The following is a 12,934-nucleotide window of genomic DNA, read 5'->3' on the forward strand; positions in this document are numbered from 1 at the left end:
ATGTCTAACAAATTAATGTATGATAAGGGAAATTTACATGTGATGATATTGTTTTAAAAAAGAGCTAAAAGAAAACATGACTGTGTTTAAGAAGTTTTTTTTTTCTAACTCATCTCACAACATTATTTGTTTGTCAATATACTGACACCCAAAGAGCTTACACTATTATGACATGATGAAACTGTGTGTTGAGCCCTGTTACTGAGAGAGTTTGGAGCATATGTGTGTTTCAAGTTAGATATGCAACTATTACATTTATTGTAGTCAACAGAAATGTAATTGCACACCAAATCAACGAACAGGGGGAGCAAGTATTGCTTTTTTCTGCTTATGTATTTGCAATATCAGAAATCCTAAATTCTCAATTATAATTTATCATATGAGTGCAATATTTTTTCTTTCAGCTCAGCACAATGGAGACTTATTTAAAAACAAATTATGTTTGCCCTGGAAGTTGCTAAACAGTGATCAGTTAGATATATTTAATGTCAACAAAAGTTTTTGAAAGAACATATACTAGTAGAATTGTAAGGAAAACGTTTGAAGTGACAGTTAAGGTGATAGGCATTGGAATTAGGGGTCAAAAAATAAATCATCAGGTTAATGATATTCATTACATTCCTCTTTAACTATAAGGGAGACTAGAGTCTCTGTCAACCTCAAAAAACTGACAAAAACATCTGTGTTATCATTTGTCCCCCCTGTATGTCTACACACACTGCCATACGCATGTGGATAAATGCGTCCCCACTGTTTATCTTGGGTGTGTTCACACCAGTGCTTAAGGCTTTGAACTTGTGATCTGATCACAAAAACCACATGCTGATATCCAGTCTGAATTGAGGGTTTTTGTTCCACTCTGCAGGCACTTTGCTGTGGTGTAAATCTGAAAGAATTTACAGCATATATGCAAAAAACCTAGAATTTTCAGTTTCATTCTAGTTTTAGCTGTTAAAAAAAGTAGAGTCATAAAAAATCATGATCAAGAGGTATAAGGTTGTTTTTTTATTATTATTATTATTTTTTTTTTTACAGACAGATTGCGTTCCGCCTGGTTTTGCTCTTTACACAAACTGTTTTCCTGCATACACCAAAGCCTGTTGATGCGTCAGTACAACCCCTGTGTGTTTTTACAGATTTTACATTTCAATGTAGAATCTGTAAATAGAGATTATAAGAAGAACGAACATAGTACCAATGCTTCTGCATGCATGATTGATCATCCAGCCCTACAACCAAACTGTTTTAATGAATTTATCCTAAAAAATATCAAAAATATCTCCAGAGCAGACTATTGACCACTAAAGAGGGTAACAGAGGAAGTTTTTTATCGTTCTATCAAATTTCCCAGTGAGCATTTTACAATACAATACTTATATAATACAACAGGGTTGGATATAATATAATATAATATAATATAATTCAATAATATCACACATAACACAAACTAATTTATATAAATATATAGATTTTTATATATAACATATTCAGTCCAGATCAGTTACTCTAGGTTTGGCATGTGCAGATGTGTTGTACAGCCTGATTGAGGTAGGTACAAAAAGACCTCATATATCTTTCTGTGGAACAGCAGGGATGGAGGAGTTTTTGCTAAAATAGCTCTTCAGATTGTCCAGCATGTTATGGAGAGGGTGGGAATCATAGATAGGTAGGTCGACAGATAGACAGATAGATAGATAGATAGATAGATAGATAGATAGATAGAAAGTAACTTTATTGATCCCGAGGGATATTTTTAATGTGGAGTCCAATTAATACATACATTAATACAGACATTTGGTAAACAAATAGATACAAAAGAGGATGTCAACTGTACAGTGCACAAGATTATTCTTTATTTATTTTGACCCTAAATAAAAACAATACAGTCTATTTATTCAATGGCTCTGTTGCTGTTACGCAAAAAGGGGGACCGTGTCCGCCTTTTTAATCCGTTTTTTCAGTCTGTTAACTGTGCTGAAAGGCCTGCACACCAGCACACAACAGCAAAGAAGATTGTGCTCGCAACAACAGACTGGTAAAACATGTTGAGCATTTTGCTGCAGACCTTAAAGGACCTGAGCCTCCTCAGGAAGTAAAGCCTCACAAACAGCCCATCAGGTAGTCCACGATCCGTGAGACCAGGGGAGCTTCCACCAGATGAGATCTCACTTTCCCGCTCTGTATGCAAATGAACACAGAGCCCCATTCACCTTAAGATTTAAAAAAACATAATCTAATACAAAAACACTGTGATGCAGACCAGAGGCAGAGCCAGATGTTACAAGCATTAGGGGCTTAGCCCAAAACTAGGGGGTCCGCGACCACACGGTCCCCCAGGGAGATCCTTTTGCGTAACAGCAACAGAGCCATTGATATAAATACAATGTATTTTACCCTAAATATTTGTATTTAGGGTAAAAATGAATAAAGAATAATCTTGTGCACTGTACAGTCGACATCCTCTTTTGTATATTTGTTTACCAAATGTCTCTATTAATTGGACTCCACATTAAAAATTTCCCTCGGGATCAATAAAGTTACCGTCTATCTATCTATATATCTGTCTGTCTGTCGATCTACCTATCTACCTACAACAGATGTTGAGGATGACTTACTGTATTTGCATTGCCTGCCACATAAAAGGGGCAGAAACTGTCTGACATTGCTATTTTTTGTTACATAACATCGGTCCGGCAAGACAAATGCTGATCTATCAATGATGACAGCTCTGCTGATCTGCTGATTTAGGGAGTAGCATGTGTCTGCAGAGCCGGAGGCTGCAGATTCAGGTCCGCAATTCTGGGACCACATTTCTAGGACCCTGACTGTTTGCGACAGCACCATCTAGTGCATTGGATAGCTAAAGACCGCATTTTATCAACAACAGGGCTGACGACCATAGTGTGAGTATTGAATGTTAATCAAATTATGTATTTAATATCATAAAACAATTCTGTTGTCTTGAATTTGACAGTGAAATTAATATTTTACTGTGATACGTTCAATATGATATGACTATATTTACTACTTTGATTAGTCTGAAAGGCACGACAGACATTCATCTGATGGCTAATGATAGCTTGCTGGAAACGAACTGTTTGGTGGGAAAGGGGTATTTGTTAATTTAATGAAACTGAAGCGTTCTTTTTGCAAGACAAACTAAGTGATGACTTAATGACTATGAAATATAATTTTAGTCTGTGCATTTAAATAAACTTAAAAAGAGGATAAAAGCAATAGTCTAGATGACATGGGAAAAACATATTTATGTTTTATTGTTTAATTAAGTTTGAATATTCTCATAATTAAACTGCTTACTGTCTGTTAACCCCACAATAAGTGTTATTAGATAATTTACTTCATTTTGATTTTCTTTTGTGATGTTGGTGGATGACACATTTTTCATTTTTAATAGGATTTATATCGGCCTTTTCCGCAGGTCTACACCTTGTTATGTCATTTAATATACAGCCTATGAAGTGATTTTGTGGACACAAATTAACAATACAATCTTAATAAGCTATCTACCAATATAAGTTCATTTAAGAAGTAGTAATGTTTTTTAAGTGTTACTGATATTTCTGTTATCCCAGCATTGATGATGTTGTCTGTTTACTGTTTTAGTGAAGTGGAGGAATTTTGTAGGCAATTAAGGAAGGAAAGGAAAGCATTAAACAGGTAGTGCTTTTACCTTTTTCACAATTTGAACTTTGAATATTAATGGTTCTGGCAACGTCAGACATCAATAACATGTTCTTTCTGTTCCTTCCTTTCGGTCTCTATGTCTCTCTGCCTGTTTGTTGGGGTGACAGAGAGAACGCCTGATGTCTTCAGTGACCACCTGTCATGCTCAGTGTTTAGTTTATGCCGTTTGATTTTGGTATTTGGGCGGTAAACGGCATTTGCTTTTTACAGTCGTCCAATAGGTGGCACTGTCACAAAAACAAAAGGGTCCTAGAAATGCGGTCCCAGAATTGCGGTTCTGAATCTGCAGCCTCCGGCTCTGCAGACACTTCGGCTGTTTCCCAAGTCTCTTATTTGATAGCTCCTCGCTCCTCGCTCCTCGCCCGAACAGGAAGCAGTTCTGGAGCCGCCATATTGAGGACCTTCTCAAAGCTCTTATCGCTGCTCGGAGGAGCGAGGAGAGAGGAGGGAGTTCCGAGGAGCGATAAGCGAGAATACACGAGAACAGCCTCCACGGAAGTGTTTTACTGGCCGACACGCCCCCTTATTACAGATCAGTTAGTGATTGGAGTCTGCAGCAGTTCGGACTTAGTGAAACTTCACAACATCCCCGGAGTTTCATATCGCAGGGAGGAAGAAGCGGTCCTTAAAACAGACTTTACAGGGCGCCTTGAAACCGACTATAAACAACGTTGGTATAATGAGTTGGTATTTGACAACCTGTGATCCTTTAGAATGAAATACTGATATACGTAAAATATATAAAATGCAGTGAATAACTGCAGATTTGATTTGTTTTCTGAGTCAACATCTGAGTAAAAATAAGTTAAATGTCTAAAAATCAAAAGTAGCAAAAACACATTCATTTCTATTAAATGTTTAATTTATTATTTAATCTAAAAAAATACCTCTTGTCATGATCAGTTATTCCCCTGCTAACTTTTATTACAGATGAATGTAAGAATTCAGAGGGAGCAGGCAGGGCCGGCTCTACCTAATTTAGTGCCCTAGGCGAGATTACTCTCCGGCGCCCCCCCCCCCCCCACACACACACACACATACACACGATTAAATTACACCAGCCAAATGAACAATCACAACAGTTTAATTTGAACAAGAACAGCAAACTTTCAGGTAACTCTTTCCAGCGTGTCTTTCAATTCAACTAAAATTGTACATGTCTGGACTTCCTTGCAGCAAAAGCATCTATGGTATCATCAAATGACACCTGCCTAGACACTTCACGGTTGATGCTTATCAGTGCAAGTCCATTTAACCGCTCTTGAGCCATGGTGGATCTCAGGTAGGTTTTGATTAGCTTCAATTTGGAGAAGCTCCTCTCTGCAGCAGCCACTGTCACAGGAATGGTGACAGCAATCCTCAGGGCCACCCACATGTTAGGGTAAACTTCCTTCAGTTTCTTCTCCTGTAGGAAGCTGAGAAGTTCAAACGTTGTCATTTTTCCTTTTTCCATGTCTGGGAAACTCTGCAACTCCTGTGCCAGTTCCTTCCAGTCCAGGTCTGACTGTCCATTACAGCTTAGGGTGTTGCTCAGTGTTTCACAATGTCTTCTTAGTTCCTCATTGGGCAGGTCAGGGAAGTTGACAAGAACACCAAATGTCTTCTCAACTTTACCCAATGCCTGAAATCGTTCCTGCAGTTTTCCTTAGAAGGTCAACTGCAACATCCATTTGCATGGTTTCTGACTGCAATAATTTGCTGACATGTTGAATGTTTGTCAGGATGTCATGCCAGACCACAGTACAGATTGAGAATCTGTAAGATCCAACCTCTTCAGCTAGAGATTGTGCCTCGATTTTTATAGTTGGGTCTGTGGTGTTGTCCCTCACCTCTATAAGTGCATCTCTGACTTCTGCAGCCTGGTATCTCACAGCCTCTACACTGTTGATTCGACTCTCCCATCTTGTATCTGACCAGGATTTCAGGGTTGTGGTCACATGTTTTTTTAAAATGGACCATCGCTGAGTGGAGGCAGAAAAAAGTGTGAACAGCTTCTGCAGGTAGCCAAAGTAGCAAGTGGCATCTGCAGAGCTTTTTGCTGCATCAGCTACCACCAGATTCACTGTGTGTGCTCCACATGGCACAAATAGAGCCCTTGGGTTTTTTTCAAGAAGCCTGGCCTGGACTCCTTTCTTCTTCCCTTTCATATTTGCTCCATTATCATAAGACTGCCCTCTACAGTCTTCAAATGGGATGCTGAGCTCTTCAAGTCTCTTGAGAATGAGGGTTGAAAGGCTTTCTCCTGTGGACTCCTCTGCCTCAAGGAACCCCATAAAATGCTCTTTTATGTGTGGGGTGTCCTCAACTGCAACATGTCGAATGATGACAGATAGTTGCTCTTTATGGCTTAAATCAGGGGTGCAATCCAAAATTATTGAAAAGTATTTGTTCTGTCGAATTTCTTTGACCATTGCCTCCACTATCTTTCCACCAATGCAACCGATGAGCTCATTTTGAATATTTTTTCCGAAGTAGGATGTATGGCTAACTCGTGTTTCCACGTCAGCAACATGCTGTTTCAGTACTGTGTCAAACTTGGCCATGAGCTCTACTTCTTTCAGGAATTTTCCGTTATCTGGTTCATGAAGTCTTTCTGTGGTTCCCCTGAGAGCAATATTTCGCTCTGCCAGTGACTGTATGATGGCCACCAACCTGGTCAGGACTTCACGCCACCGCCTCCTTTCAGCTTCTATTAGTGCCAACTCAACTCTGTCTATTGTTTGGTCCTTGTCAAGACGAGTTTCAAGCTCCTTCCATGAGGTCATGTGTTTCCAATGTTCTGTTCTCATGAGTTTTTAGTACGTCGCTGCAATTTTTCCAGTCATTTAGTCCATCACTGATTAGTTTGTATGTTTTCTGTGAGAAGAGCTTGCAACAGAAGCAGTATAAACTGTTGTTTTTAATGGAATATACCATCCAACTTCTCTTGATCTTTTCTCCATTGATTAACTGTCTATGGAAGTAGTGGTGATGGCAACTTCTCCCATCTTCTCTTTTTGGGAATTCAAAGTCAGATTTTAGCTGATATGGCCCTCTGTGGACTAACTCCACCCCACTTTATCAGACAGGGAAGGCCAGTCAGCAGGGTCTAAAGGTGCTGCTTTGATAGATTTTTCATGGACTTCAGGATGTGTTGACGGGCCTGGGGTGTCCTCAGGCTGTGGAACAGTGCACGCTGCGCTTGTCCCTTCACCTGCAAGAAAATCAAACACACATGCAAATATAGATATTAATCCTTCAGTATTAGTAAAGTCACACAATGATTTACAAATTACAGGACATCAAGCAATAAACACATCTGAAGCATAAATAAGGAATAACAGTTGTATTGTTCAGTAATGTGACTGCAACATTTAAATACAGAACTCACCTGCTTCATGCTGACTTGCAGAGGTGGGTGGTGTGGTTGACGTGGTAATCCTTTCGCTGCTGCATGACGCCTGACTTGTAGCTGTATTCAAACAGAGCACATCCATACTGTCACACCACTGCATTAAGTTTGTTGTGTCATTCTATTTCACTTAATAAATCACTTAATTTTAATTGACTAAAAATTACATTTACTGGCATTACTAACAAGGTTGTACCATTCAGTAACAACAACAATAACATAGTAGTGTGTCAGAGACCACAAACAATTGGATAAACTTACATGCTTCAGAGAGTGGTGTTTCTGTGGATGTGTGATCAGAAGGCCCCTCTCCAGAAGCTGTTTGAGGTGTCTGTAAAAATTTTCTGAGTGCATCTAGACAGACAGAGTAAATGTATTACATTACAAGCAAAAACAAGTAATAAGAAGAAAAATAAAAAATAATAATAACCTGCTGCAGCTTGCATCATCACTTGGCTACTGAATTTCAGCACAATATCAAACGTGATAAGACAGTAGGAGAACTAAGCACCAGCAGCAGCAACTGTGTCAGTGGGCACACAGTTGTTAATATACTAGTGATGACTATGGTAAAATTAATTTTCAACTCGACCAAACATAATGATGACGTGATGAAACTGAAATAAAATACCAAATCAGACCGGACATACAGGCAGAGATGATAACTGTGTAGAAAACTAATGAAAACTCATCACAAACATAAACAGCGCCGATGCAGTGCGCATTTTACATTAAACACGGTGTAGCTAGCAAGCAGAAATAAATAAAACGTCTTCACACAAAACGGCATGATTAAAAAATGGTACAGCCTAATTTTACCTTTATATTGTAACTTCCTCTTCTCCTCCTCTTTTCTTCTCTTTTTGTTCTGCGCACCCGAGGGCTTGGACGGCCTTTTCATCGCGTAACAAAATCATCACCTGTCTGTGACCTGACCTCTGATCCCTCTGACCCGTCATGTGACTCAGCAGCACCACATTTTAGGAACATCATTGTTTATTTATTTGTTAATATTTTAATCATTTTCAAGAGAGAACACACAAAGGAGGGCGACTGGGCATAGAAAATTATTTTTATTTTTATTGTTTTTAATTTTTAATTTTTTTTTCCTCAAGGCCAAGGGTGCCTGGCGGCGCCCCTCCAGCAGATGGCGCTCTAGGCGACCGCCTATATCGCCTATGCCAAGAACCGGCCCTGGGAGCAGGAGAGTCTCTCTGTCAGAAGGTAACGCTTTTTACGTGTGAGTGATCACCAGTGAGGTCGGGTTTGATCAGCGTGACGTGATTTCTATTTATCCTGAAACTGTTAGCCTAATAAATAATTTTCATAGTTCATGAACAGACAGTATTTGGGCTTATTAAATAATTAATTTAGATCAGATTATCAATGATCAAAAATGTAAATAATGAACAAATAATATAAATGCATAGTGCTGGTAAGAAATGTCCGTCTGGCTCTGCAGCAGGAACACAGACTGCAGCCTGTTCTTCATGTGCAGGTGTTTGTTAAACAGGTAACAGGTTACAGAGAGAAAACTACGGTGGCTGACAAGGGCAAACGTGCTGCAACAGCCCAAACGATTTCGATTAGAAGAAACGAGCTGCAAATTCAGAAACGATGTAAATTCAAAAACACAAGCAAAAGTCCAAAACAAATTCAATGACGGTAACGCGCTGCAAATAAAAAAACTAAAATAAAAAAAACCTGCTGCAAAAAGCCAAAACAAATACATTAACATCAAACACGCTGCAAATACAGAAACGATGCAAAGTCAAAAACACACAAACCCAGAAAACACATGCAAAAGAAAAACGCTGCAAAAACAGCCATCACAACAGAAGTGCTCCAGGCCTGTAGGGGGCCGCTCGGAGTGACAGGTTTATTATTAACGGGAGAGAGAGGGAGACGAGACAGTGAATGTATTACTTCTCAGACTTTCTAATGTTAGACGCTGCTGGAGCGGAGAGTCTCTGTTGGTCATGTACTACTGACAACTTTAAAACATCAGCAAAGAATTCACAACTTTTGTTGAGACACGGCTCCTGATCAACACTTAGCTTTGCTAAAGTAACCGCTGCTAATTGTAGCTTCTGTTAGTCGTGCAGCTAGCGGTTCTTTATGATTACTCTGTCCGGCTCGGCGTCAAATTGTTTAAAGGGAAGATAAATATGTAAAAAGTTATCGCGGTGAAAAGCAACACTTCTGCTGCAAATAAGGCGAGAGATGAACGCTGAAAAAAAAAGGGATAATGTAACAACAACATGTAGTACCTCTTACACACTAACAATGATACACATGATTTCAGTTGTACAGTATACAGGATCCACAGATACATTAACTACATGAATGAAATGCGAGGAAATAACTATTTGGCTAAATATAATTAAAATGAATGAATAAATTAGATTTAATCTGTGATAAATACCTACAGACTAATCAATTTAATCATCTGCCGGGGGGGCTCTTCTATATATTAATCACTAACTGAATGCATAGACTCCGTGATGCGAAGGCATTCAACAAGCTACTTCCTGCATGGCTTAATTCTGTCTTTACATGCGTAAAGTTACGGCTCGAAAACTTTCCATATCTACATAACCTCAGCTGCGAATCTTTATTAACCGCGGAAGATATCGTCGTTAGGAGATAATTAAAGAAGGCAGCTTCGTGACACAGAAAACAGCCCCCTGGACTCTGACATCAGGGTTGATTAAGACACGGTGGGGATGGAAGATTAGCATCAGTTCGTGCCCATCTCCAGGGGGCCTAAGCAGGGATTCGGATGGGAAATCTCACTGGTGCCGAACCCAGCAAGAAAACCACCGCGCTACCGTCTTCCCTGTTCTCAAACTGAGCGGTGTTGGTCTCTGACTGTATGGTACATGGACATGGCCCGGCCATGGCTACCGCTGCGGACAAGATACCCCCAGTCACCCGAACTACCTTTTGCTAGTTGAGTTAACACGAACACTTTACTGTACTCGGAGCCCGATACCAGACAGAGTAATCATTAAGAACCGCTAGCTGCACGACTAACAGAAGCTACAATTAGCAGCGGTTACTTTAGCAAAGCTATCAGTTGATCAGGAGCCGTGTCTCAACAAAAGTTGTGAATTTGTTTCGGACTTTTCATGTGTTTTATTTTACATCGTTTCAGAATTTGCTGCTTGTTTCTTCTAATCGAAATCGTTTGGGCTGTTGCAGCGTGTTTGCCCCTGCCGGCCACCGTAGAAAACACTGTTACTGTGTGTTTTATTAGAATTAATACAGTGCACATGTGTGCAGACAGAAACAGCTGTTAAAGCAGACTGACAGCTGATCCAGCGGTGATCAATTGACGCGATGATCACAAACGAACGTCGCAGCACGTGACGCTTCATCGGAAAGGATGTCTCATGTCTCTTTAAAAACATTCCCTCGTTTCCTCTCTCCTCTCCTGGTTTCCTCGCGTCTCTCCATGCATCTCTGGTGGGAGGGACTAAGACACAAGTGAACGACGCAAGTGAAGGAAACATGGATGCAATTTAAGAGTGGAGGCTGTTCTCGTGTATCCTCGCTTATTGCTCCTCGGAACTCCCTCCTCTATCCTCGCTCCTCCGAGCAGCGATAAGAGCTTTGAGACGGTCCTCAATATGGCGGCTCCGGAACTACTTCCGGTTCGGACAAGGAGCGAGGAGCTATCAAATAAGAGACTTGGGAAGCAGCCATAGTATTGGGAACAAGCAACCGGGGTTTTTTCCGAAGACACATGAAACTGAGCATGCTCCGTCTCGGAACTCATCGGCTCTGTTTACTTTTCACTGACGTCACGTTCATTGACCTTATCATGTTGACCAGCATCATGTTGTCCAAAATCAACACTGTTTGTCATAATACCTAAGTTAGTATCATGTTAGGCGCCGAAGTTATTTGTCAAGCTAGACTGACAACACTGACATACACATTCAGATAGTATATCGGTAGTCATAATGTTAGCGGCAGGCTAAGGTTAGCCAACAAGCTCTAACAAATACACTGGCTGACTCCGGCATTGTGCTTTGTAACCAAATGGCAAATAACGCTGGCGAACCAGCAAATCATCACAGGCATTAGCGAACATTAGCCAGGCGGGGCAGGGTGGTCGGAGAGAGCTGGGATGAAGCACTTGTGCTGTGAGAGAAAAATGTTGACGATGTTGACTCTTGTTTTTCCCCTGAAGTCGGTCACATTCCTGTTTGGTCTGACGGGCTTCACTAGATAAAACTTATTTTTGTTTTTTATTATTGTGTGTAGTTTGTGTAGGTGTTGTTGTGGGTGCTGTGGTTTGTTAGCATAATACGTCTCCATTTCATAGCTTGCTTTGTCTCGTGTTGCACACTGTTGACTGTCGTGGCGTTAGAATGAGCTCTCGGGAGAGGTACATGGGAACGCTCAGATATGTCACATCCTCTTGTTTCGCGGAAAAAACGGCCCGAGTGCTTTACATAAAAATCAGCCCACAGGCTGTTAGAAGCAATGCAGGAAGTTGGGGAAGGTTTCAATTGATCTGTTCCTCTACTATCCCTTCACACATTGGCAATAAAAAATGATATTTGATTGATGAATACATGTAAAATCTTACATAGCCCCTTTAAGGAAGTTATATTTGCATTGAAATGCAGATTTCCTGGAAGGCATATTATTATTATTATTATTATTATTACATTGGTTAAAACAAGAGGGACTGAAAGCTAAAAAAAATCTAAACAAAGCCATACAACAATAACAATAACAATAACTTTATTGATGCCCAAGGAGAAATTCTCAATAAGACAATGAGAGAAAATTACAACAACAGTACAACACTGACATAGCAGAATATAGCAACGTATGAAATGTAAAATCATGCATCTATTGCAATATAATACTTTACAGTAAGCCCATAAAGAACAAAGGAAAATAACACACCTAAGTACTGTCCGTACACTGAGACATCATCAATGTTTGACAATTCAGGAGGCATAACTCCAATGCAGGTAGTCTTCATTGGTGTAGATGCAGGGTTATGTATGTGCATGTACAAACTGAAAAGTGAGTCAAATGAACAAAAAAAACATCCAGCCCTAACCTATAGCAATGCAAAACCCATATAATCCATCCAATATGCTTACTTTACTGTAAGCCAGCTCAAATTGTAATTTATATTATCAATAACAGCGAGTTAGCTATCATGGCTTATGTTATTTTGGTCAATAAAAACGTTCATGCAACCCACTAGTATGAAAAGAGGCTGCTGTAACATTTTAGCCTTGCTTTTCTGCATCCGCACACAGACACACGCACGCACAACCACACATCATTTTGAGCACTGAGTCGATTTTAAAGGTACCGCTCTCCAGAGGTTTAAATCTTACCTGGCTGACAGAAGTTCTTCTGTCTGCCTTGGTGCCACATTCTGAAAATGTCTTTATTCTCTGTCTTTTCCAGAGTTAGCTGATTTATATCCTGCTAATATGAAACTAATTTCAGCATTCTTTAGCTTACCTTAAGGACTGGAAGCTATAGGGAAACAGCTAGCCTGGTTCTGCCCAAAGGCAACAAAATGTTCCTATACCAGCTTACTTATTAGCACATTATAACATGTTCGTTAAGTCTTTACAAAAATTAATTGCAAAAATACCTTGTGATTTGTAGAATTCCGATACACTTGTATCTCTCCAAAACCCCTTTCTTCTCAAATCCAAACTTAAAGTTTCTAACAAATACATATGATATAAATTAACTTGAATGTTTTTTCTTCTCCTCTCCTTTAAAGGCTATCTCATTGCTGCCTATCCAGCCAATCATGGTTGACCACTTTGACTGGAGAAAAGGAAAACA

Source organism: Semicossyphus pulcher, unplaced genomic scaffold (genome assembly GCF_022749685.1).
Source record: "Semicossyphus pulcher isolate SPU_LCO1_2020_fin unplaced genomic scaffold, fSemPul1.0.p SCAF_14, whole genome shotgun sequence".
NCBI classification, from domain to species: Eukaryota; Metazoa; Chordata; class Actinopteri; order Labriformes; family Labridae; genus Semicossyphus; species Semicossyphus pulcher.